The 8,918-nt window shown below is 37.6% G+C and overlaps 1 pseudogene; it reads left to right on the top strand.

Annotated features, from left to right (window-relative positions):
* Nucleotides 1-230: 230 nt before the first annotated feature.
* Nucleotides 231-7,971, top strand: LOC145059913 (uncharacterized; annotated as a pseudogene).
* Nucleotides 7,972-8,918: the final 947 nt, after the last annotated feature.

The following is an 8,918-nucleotide window of genomic DNA, read 5'->3' on the forward strand; positions in this document are numbered from 1 at the left end:
ATCTCTATGAGACTGTTTTTATGCATCAACCTCCAGGATTTGTGGATGCTCGCTTTCCTTCTCATGTATGTCGACTTCGGAAATATTTGTATGGACTCAAACAGGCTCCTCGTGCCTGGTATACTCGGTTTGCAACCTTTATCACTTCTCATGGTGTCCGGAGTAGTACTTGTGATTCTTCACTATTTGTTTATCAGCACAGACAACATCATGCCTACCTATTGTTATACATGGATGACATTATCTTGACTGCTTCTGACACTGGTTTTCTACGCAGCATTATTACCTCTCTTTCACAGGAGTTTGCCATGACTGATTTAGGCACTCTTCACCATTTTCTGGGTATCACTGCCACACGTGATCAACACAGTTTATTTTTATCGCAAGCTTCTTATACTCGTGATATACTTCAACGAGCTTTTATGGCTTCATGTAAACCCTGCATTACCCCAGTGGATACGTCCACTAAACTCAGTGCCACAACAAGATCTCCTCTTCCCGATGGTACCTTATATCGGACACTTGCCGGTGCTCTATAATACTTGACATTTACTAGTCCAAACATTGCATATGCCCTTCAACAGGTATGCCTTTTCATGCATGCTCCACGTGAGCCCCACTTTCAGTTCATGAAGAAGATTTTCTGGTACCTCCAAGGCACCATTGCTTATGGTTTACAACTTGTTACATCCCCGTCTCACACATTGACAACCTACTCTGATGCCGATTGGGGTGGATGCCCCGATTCTCGCAGGTCTACCTCAGTTTATTGTGTATTTCCTGGCAATAACCTTGTCTCATGGTCTTCTAAGCGACAACCTACTATTTCCCGCTCCAACGTTGAGGCTGAGTATCGGGGGGTTGCTAACGCCGTTTCGGAGACTACTTGGCTTCTAAATATCTTACTTGAGCTTCATGTACCGCTACGAAAGGCGACAATTGTATATAATGACAATGTTTCTGCGGTCTGTCTGTCACAGAACCCGGTTCAACACCAACGCACAAAACATGTGGAAATTGATATACACTTTATGCGTGAGAAGGTTCGTATTGGTGAAGTTCGAGTTCTGCACATCCCTACATCCATGCAGTATGCCGACATATTCACGAAAGGCTTGCCACGCTACTTGTACCAGATGTTAAGATCCAGTTTGAGTGTCCGACCTCATCCCGCTCAAACTGCAGGGGAATAGTAGCCGATTACACAGATATAGGATACATACATACATACATACATATATATATATATATATATATATAAAATTAGGATTGTTAAATATCCATTCATATTTTATCTACATATTATGTAGCTGTATTATTTGTATTTATCCCTATATATAGGGGATTGTTATTCTATGGAAGGCATCAATTCTTTTGACCAGAACGTCTGTTAGAATTTACATAAAAGCATCAAAGTGAAACTTGATATAATGATGCTCACAAGGTGTTCGATCTAATGTTTCAAAGAAACAAAACCTTGAAAATTTTGAATTGTTAAATATTTTGTTGTTGTGTTCATTTTGTTTATTGTGGATCCTATGGATTTTTTTTAATCCTAGTTCATTTAATCATATATGTGTCGTTTGTTTTTTATTGGATCATATAATTAAGTTTCTTATTTTCGAAATCATTGATTGATGGTTATATGATATGGTTATTTGCATTATATACTAATTATTAATCATTTGCTTATTGTGGATTGTGACAAATGGTAAATTTAGGTCAACGTCCGCCGATCAAATCACTACGAACTCCCTTATAATAATTGTGACCTAATGTAATGTATTCCACACTTTTCAATACAAATAAAGTTTTTATACTTAGATATGCATGCAGATTACTTTGATCTTCGATGGTTGTAGATCATTGACGAACAAACACGATTCATAATACATAATTAATACATTAAAAACAAAATTTTTTATTAAGTATTTTCATGTACAAATGGCACTCTAAACGGATAGAGTATGTACATAAGATTATGTGGATATAAAGAACGTCCAAAACAAAGATCGTTCGAGAAGTTATGACCATTTTAAGGAAGCAAATCAGTAATATAATTGGTTTTCCAGTAAATGAACTTTAAAGCAACTCGTAGGGTTAGATACACATTTCATTAAGTATTTTTGAACGTATTTTTGGAATCAGAAAACCCTCTAATATTTGTTTCCATTTTTGAAAGTTTCATATCACAAAGTTATAACACTTTCGCAAACACTCTTTAATCATGATAACCAGAATATAATTGAATTCCGATTTCAAACACATTTTTGATAGAGTTTATTCTTTCGTTATAAAATTTTGTTTACATATTTGGAAACCCTATATTCAGGACACCGAACTAATGCTTACGAAAAAACACGAGAAGTCATTTTTTGTTGGATTTACGCATGTGGTTTGAGACGACGACACGTGTCGCGATTGTGGTGGATCCGCTTGGTGCGATGTGGGTGTAACAAGTGTCAATTCCTCACTTCTTCTTGAAGGCTATAAAATGGAGAGATTAGCTACCCTTTCTCCCACCGAAATCTCTTTCTATCTCTCCAAAATCTTCACTCACTCTCTCTCTCTCTCTCTCTCTCTCGGCTAGCATCTTCGGCGACCGAACCACCATCGGCCATTATCCCTCTGCCTTATGCCACCACGAGACACTACATGTTGCCTCCCTTCTTCCAACTGGAGCTCTGACCAGCAACCCCCTCTGACGACAGAAAACCGCCTTTGGCAACCGGTTTTCCGGTGAAATTCCGTGGTATTCTAGCAAACTTTGTCAACCTCCGACGACAGAAAAAGGGCAGTTTCCCGACTCTCTTTTGCTCGGTCTACAACCATCGTAATTCGTTAGGTTGAAAGGAGGTTTCGTTTGTGAAGTCCCGAATCACAATATGGTTTCTTATCTCAATAACAATTTCTACGCGCACTTTGAAAGTGAGTTCACGACCCCACTTTTAACACACTTTAATGCTTTCAGGGGAGAATAAGTGAAAAATAATAATTAGTATTTTATATAAACGTTTTAATCTATTATTTAAATATTTATATAATTTTAAAAATGGTTATATATGTGTTTGATAAAAACTAGTTATTTAAAATAATAACACACTTGTTTTACCAAATCATATATATATATATATATATATATATATATATATATATATATATATAAAGAGAGAGAGAGAGAGAGGTAGGTTCAAGTATTCGAACTAACTATTGTGTATAGGGATGTCAAAAAGTCCCGTGAGACCCCGATCCCGTGGGGGCCCTGTCCCGTATGGGGGCATTTGTTGAAAAAAATTAGGGACGGGGGCGGGGGCGGGGGCGGGGGTTGGTAGTCCCATCCCGAAACCCCCGTGGGGGCCCCGTTAACAAATTATATAAATTGACATATATTAATTATATAAGTATAATAAACAATAAAATGATTTTTACGTATAAAAGTTCAACAAAAAACATGTTTTTAAGTTGTTTGTAACATGTAAAATTATGTTATAAATATCTATTTGTTACCCGAAAAATAGTTTCTTTTAGCCCAAACAAGAACTTATTTTAGCCCAAATACGTTAACCCAAAATCAACCGGGGGCGGGGGCGGGGGTCAGAAGGGGAATTCGGGGGCGGGGGCGGGGGAGGAAAGGATGGAGATTTCGGGGGCGGGGGCGGGGGCGGGGGATGCAATCCCCGTCCCGTTTGCCCCCGTTGACATCCCTAATTGTGTAGATGTAGGAATAATTGTAGGCGCATGTAAATGCTCCACAAATAATGAGTGATAGTTAGGTTATATTTTCTCTTTATTGTATTTATGGTGTAAATACTCTCCCTCCTATATAAACGGAGAGTTGGTCATTTATTTCCTTAGTTAAGCTAGCTCATTTCTCATTTTTCTTAGAAGAGTTACAATTCTCAAAATATAATGCTAGAGAGAGAAAGTGGTGGGTTCTCCCCTCCTAGGGAGAGTTTCTCTCCCTCCATGTTCTTCATGATTCATCATTATTATTCTCTCTTATTCTTAGTTTATTTTTATGAACTCATATTGTGTTCGTCGTGTTCATACTTCCAAAAACACGACTAATCTCGAGATATATTTCTTTCGCATTCACCGTTCGTTATAAAAATGGGTCTCTACAATTGGTATCAGAGCCGTACCTTGAAGATCTCACGATTAGTTCAGGGGAACGACTCCCGTTCGGTGATTATCTTGTGATTTTTCCGTGTTTCTGCAAGAAAAATTTTCGGGTTGTAAACCGGAATTTTTTTTATGAAGTTCTTTTTTAGTTCTATCTTTTGGGTGATTCTATCTTAGCAAAAATAAAAGTTGCTGCTGCTGATCGTTTTATTATTGCTGGAAAAATTGATCTTCTTCATGTTCTTATTACTTTTCTGTTGAAGAAGTGTACAAAAATGGGAGAAGAAATTATTTTTGTGGTCTCCAAAATGTTGAAGAAATTGTTCCAGGAGGTATCTGTTCTTGGAAATGAGAAGACACAAATTTAATGGGCTTATTATTCTTGAAGAAAGTGGAGAAAAGCATTTTTTTTGGAGATTTTATCTTCCAGCAACTTTATCATTGTGAGGTATGAAACTCTTGATTCTCATATTTTTAGTTGCTGTAGATCTTCAATTTGAATTGTTTGGACGTAATGTATTGTTTACATAAAACATATTGTCCTTGTTACTCTTTTGGGTAAAGAGTATTCCACTATTTACTCCCTCAAAAAGACAAAAACAATGTGACATAGTCCAATCCCATCACCTTTTGTCTCCTAAAAACCCCCTGTATACTCTTCCTTTTGCCTTCCCAAGACCCACTTGTTGACTTAAATGCTTTATAAAAAGATTCCCTTATTAAAGTATGAATAAATGGCCTTTGCGGTACCATTTTTCATGAAAAAAGAGCATTTTTCGTCACCTGTTCAGCCCCTTCCGGACCCCCGAACCGCAGCCAAAAACTGCCTACCGGAGTCCCCTAAGAAGCCTCTCACCAGCCCCTCTTATGCCTTGATCCGAGGTCATCATTGTCCCATCAGCAGCCGAGGTCAGCAGCCAAGTGACCACAACTTCAGATCCCTCCTGGCTCGGACCGCAACCTCGGACCGAACCCTGATCCGCAGGCAAATGCTATCCGCAGTTCAGCAGTCTCGCACCGCAATGCCTATCAGCTCCTCGCACCGCAATCGCTTGACTGCTCACGCCTACCGCAATCACGCATTCCATGCATCCGCACCCAAGCCAGCTCCATCCGCAGCCCACCCATCCGCACCCAAGACCACCTCCACTCGCAATCACCTTCACCCGCCTCCTATCCTCACTTCGAATTTCCTCCCTCTCCTCTTCCCTCCTCTCTCCAGCGCCCCCTCCTCCCTCCTCCTCCTTCTTCTCCTTCAACCCTTCCTCCTCCTCCCTCCTCCTCCTTCTTCTCCTTCAACCCTTCCTCCTCCTCCCCCCTCCTTCTTCCTTCTCCTTTCTTCTTCCTCCTCCCCCACCTTTTTCCTCCCCTCCCCTTTTTTTTAAACCCTTTTTTTTCTAGATTTTTTTAATTCATATTTTTTTTCTACATTATTTTTTTTAATTAATTTTTTTTCAGCCAATTTTTTTTTTATTTAGCCAATTTTTTTTAACACCAATTTTTTTATTTAGCCAATTTTTTTTATTATAACCAATTTTTTTTTTATTAAAACCAATTATTTTTTAACACCAATTTTTGCCACAACCTACCCATAGATTGTCACATTGGCTACTTCATGCCGGTTATTATTATTGGAAGAATACTCCTACCGCAGTCGGACTTCATATTATCTTTTTGTGATGCTTGCACCGCAACGGCGATTGATCAACAAAGTTGTTTCGCATTCTTCACTATATGGGATATTATGACTTGGCGCTCTTGATTTTTGGTTGACGAATCATGTATCTTGAGCTTGTGGACTTTACTCTCTATTGAAGACCACTTCAAGTGTTCCGGCACCGCAGTTTTGATATTTGGATATATTTTTGGCACAACAGATTTTCTCAGCACAGTTTCAGCAACTATGTCACCCGCTTTCTCATGACCGCAAGAGTATTTATTTTACTCTTTCTCGTTTCTTATCGAGACACTTCATACATCTAGGGAGAGCTTATCTTAGCTCTTGGTATCCGACACTCTCCATCCGATGATTTGTTGATTTTTGATATCCGGTCATTGGTTATATAAAATAGGGAGAGAATATCATCCGGATTTGGTTATTATGATTGTTTGAGTTTGGATTTTGAAGACTTCTGAAGACGATTATTTATTTAGTGATGCGATGTGACACTTATTTTTGGTCTTTACGGATCAAATTTTTGGCATTACTCGATGTTTTCCGATTCAGATTATTTATTATTCGGACTCTACTACAGGATGATTTTGTGTTCGCATCTAGTTCAGATTTTATGGTTTCACGAGTTTGGATTTATGGTATGTTGAAGACGAAGATTATTTTAGCGATGTGACGTGACACTTATTTTTGATCCTTGGATCAAATTTTTGGCATCGTTGGACCATGTTTTTGGACTCACATTATTTTTATCCGGACTACATTTTATGGATGCTTCACATGTTTAGCAGGTTATTCTTTGAAGAATGACTCGAGATGTTTTTCAGACTTTTGAAGACGAAGTGTTTCTTTTATTGGATCTTCTACTTGCTCATGGTGACCTCCTTCTTCGGGTGATTATGACTGGTTTGAAGATTTGGATCTTATTTTTTCTACTTCATTGGTTGTGCTTTGAAGCCGAAGACCTTCATTTCAGAGATTCATGGTCAGTTTCAGACTTCATAGACACTTCAGAGTTTCAGAGATATTTCAGCACTTGATTTCATTTTATTACCACACTTGCTAGTTGGATTACTGTATTATATCCTTGTATCACTTATTGTATCTCTCTTCATTTGTAAGCATTTAGGGAGAGAATGTTGGGGCATGTAAATGCTCCACAAATAATGAGTGATAGTTAGGTTATATTTTCCTTTTATTGTATTTATGGTGTAAATACTCTCCCTCCTATATAAAGGGAGAGTTGGTCATTTATTTCCTTAGCTAGCTCATTTCTCATTTTCTCTTAGAAGAGTTACAATTCTCAAAATGTAATTCTAGAGAGAGAAAGTGGTAGGTTCTCCCCACCTAGGGAGAGTTTCTCTCCCACCATGTTCTTCATGATTCATCATTATTATTCTCTCTTATTCTTAGTTTATTTTTATGAACTCATATTATGTTCTTCGTGTTCATACTTCCAAAAACACGACTAATCTCGAGATATCTTTCTTTCGCATTCACCATTCGTTATAAAAATGGGTCTCTACATAGACCAATCAAAATTAAAATAAATAAGGATAATTTAGTAATTTGATAAATAAATTTCACAAATACTCCCTATAATCATGCTAACATTCACTTTTAACCTAATTTCTCTCTTTTATCTACAATCGTTCCTATAACACCACCACCCATTCCGCGTAATACTAGCGAGACCCACCTATTTTACAGGTGAGGCGTATGATTCAATTTGCCAAGTCTGCATCTTCCTCTTCAATAGCGTTACTCTTCCACCCGACAAAGCCCTATTTTTCTACGTCAAATCATACGACTCTCCTTACCAATTCGGCGATGCGGTAACCCTAGCCCACTCTTCTGCCATCCTCTCCCCCCCATGTGCTTGATCCAGGCACCGAAGGACTTAGAAACAGGTCACCGCCCCCGACGTCGCCCTCTCAGCAAAAATCAACATTTTCATTGAAGAGCTTGCCTCTCTCCCATCACTTGATGTGGGAACAGAGAAAAGCATCGAAAGGCTAGCTATGAAGGTTGGCAAGAATTTGTTTAATTTTATGGAATCGTTTTGTGGAGTTGATGGAAGAAAATTAGCGGTACCAATGGATATCTTGGATTAGTGGTTTAAGAAGTTTCAAGAACGGGCAAAACGAGATCCTGAATGCTTGAAGGGATTTTCTTAGTAGTGTGAATTAAGGTACATTCCCTTTATTTTTATTTTTCAAACAAGTGTATATTTTGCACTCAAAGTGTTTGATCAAATATTTGAGAGATAAAAACTTGAGTTTTAGTGGCAATTTAATTTAATATGTGGGCGATCTTCTTCTTCAAGCATAATATTTTGATGGGTGAACATGTGATGACTCTCAAGAGAAAATTAGGCACATAAACCGTCCCAAAGCTTCGTGAAGGGCCTGAATAATATGAAATGTGTGTTTGTCTTCGGCCTCGTATTCATATTGTTACTAATGATTTATGTTGACTTGAGAATATGGTGGATCTCGGTTTCTAGTTTAGTAATCTTTAATATGCGATATCCAGGTTCTGAGTTCAAGAAGCTTATTTGTGATTTCTGATTTGAGTATCCATTTGATTTTCTGAATTTCGATTTTGCTTCGTATTTTCTAGATTTATTTTTATTTTTGTATATTATGTATTGCTTCTTTCCCACCACCAATGCCAACCAAAAATGGATGTAACATGTTCTTCAAGTCACTAACCTGAAATTTTGGTGATGAAATTTCCACATTTAGTTGCAAAAATGAGATCTCCACTAATGGGAGCCTCTTTGCCTTTAAATATCTTATGAAGCATATAATTGCTATGTTTTCTAATGGTCATTTGCAACTTGCAGGCGTGTTCTTTGTTGATACCGTTCATCATTGTACGAATGGTTGAAATTAAGTCGACTTTGAACCATTGAAGAAGATCAAGTGCATTTGTTCAAGAATTGTATATTTAACCATGTTATGTGTTTTAAGAATTTATTTCATTTTTATGACATTCTGGTTAGAATATATATAATTGTATTAAAATGTATAAGACTATTATTCTGTAAGAATATATGTATGAATCTACATTCAAATGTTCATGAATATACAAGGATCTTGTTATTTTTAAACTAATGATT

This window comes from Lactuca serriola, chromosome 6, assembly GCF_051521515.1.
Source record: "Lactuca serriola cultivar US96UC23 chromosome 6, Lser_US96UC23_V15, whole genome shotgun sequence".
NCBI lineage: Eukaryota > Viridiplantae > Streptophyta > Magnoliopsida > Asterales > Asteraceae > Lactuca > Lactuca serriola.